We start from the raw sequence: 1,683 nt of genomic DNA, 5'->3' as shown, positions 1-1,683 counted from the left end.
ATTAGAGAAATCAGTGCCTTTAGCTAATCACCCTACTTGAAAAACACGGCAGTCACATACTATAGAAAAGTTGGATAAACCAAAATTATATGGGCAAATATACAATGTACTTTCATGGTTTTGATTCTTTAGATTAGAAGAGTTGCAGTGCCACGTAGTAGTAATTTAATGCAATGTAAAGTTTCCAGTGTTCGCGGGCAGACACTATTTCCTGGAGAGGTTACAAAAGCTGCAGTTCTTTAAGTGAGAAATATTTTTCCGTAGACAAATAAGAAATTCAAACTCAGTGTTTGTGGACAGTGCAGAAAGAATAAAAGAAAACATATAAATCTGCAAAGGTCCTTTGATGACAGGTACAAATAATTTTTCAGGAATCTTTAAGCTTTAAATGAAATTTTTATAGTTTTACCCTGGAACAGGTTGCCCAGAGAGGTTGCAGAAGTCCTATCCCTGGAAGCAATTCAAGGTCAAGTTGTATGGGGTTCTCAGCAACCTGATCTAGTTGAAGGTGTCCCAGCTCATTGCAGAGGGGTTGGACTCAATGACCTTCAAATGTCCACTCAATTAATAAAACCATTCTATGATTCTGTGGTTTTTCTACAGCTTGAATCGTTCATGCAGTAGCTGCTAAATGTTCAAATTGTATTAAAAAAATCAAATTAAGTAATTCTAAGACACAAAGTATTAGCTGAAATGCATGACTCACTGCAGTGTAATATTATTATGTAGAGCTATAAAAATCTTTTTTTTTTGAATTCCTGTGTCAGGGTTTCAATCTTGTAGTCACTCAAAGCTGTTTCTCACAGTACTGCAATAGAAGGAGAAAAAATTTAGTTACCGTACAAATTCAGGTCTTTCAGCTCTGTTCCCTTCATATATACCACTTCACATATCAAGAAGTCTTGATAAAATCCATTGAAGTTCATAACAGATTAGAAGGATGTTTTCCACATATATTTTAATTTTGGGTCATCTAACATTTTTTTAACCTTAAAGATACTTCATTTCATCAGCCTTCTATTTGTTTCAGTACAACAACAACTACATTTCCAACTATCCTGCAGTTCTATTTTTATAAAATTAGCTTAGAGGTTTTGCAATGCTAATTGCTTGCCATGCAGTTAAACAGCATGCACAGCTTGTAAAGGCATTTGAATCTTGAAGTATCCTCCTCACTTAATTGCAAACTCGAAATGAGGAAACAAAATTAAACTTATGGATGCCCTCTGTGCACGACTTCCAACGATGACATTTCACAGATGAAACGACAGAAATTTTGTGTGTAAAACTACTACCACCATATATATATATATATGTGTATATATATATATATATATATATATATATATATGTACATAAACGTCCATGCTTACTCTGCTTTGCCTGTCATTAACAATTGTTATACACGCATGCAGAAAGTGGAACAGCTATGCTGGGCTAGGGGCATCAAGTAAAAACAATGAGGACATAACTGATTAATAAGAAGAACAGAAGCTCAGAAATGTGAGAAAAATTACAGTAATACAGGAAACAAACTACTTTGGATCTGGCTTTCGGAGATCCAATTCAATTCCAATAGCTCCCAACTTCAACAAATATTATTTCCAATCTGTTGCTGTTGCTGCTTCTTCGGAATTGCTTCCCTAAGCAGATAAACAGATGTAAAACACATTTTAAGATGTA

This window comes from Empidonax traillii, unplaced genomic scaffold (assembly GCF_003031625.1).
Source record: "Empidonax traillii isolate 1590-97213 ecotype Southwest subspecies unplaced genomic scaffold, ASM303162v1 scaffold1245:size146629, whole genome shotgun sequence".
Taxonomy (NCBI): domain Eukaryota; kingdom Metazoa; phylum Chordata; class Aves; order Passeriformes; family Tyrannidae; genus Empidonax; species Empidonax traillii.
Note: the sequence above shows the minus strand (reverse complement) of the source record.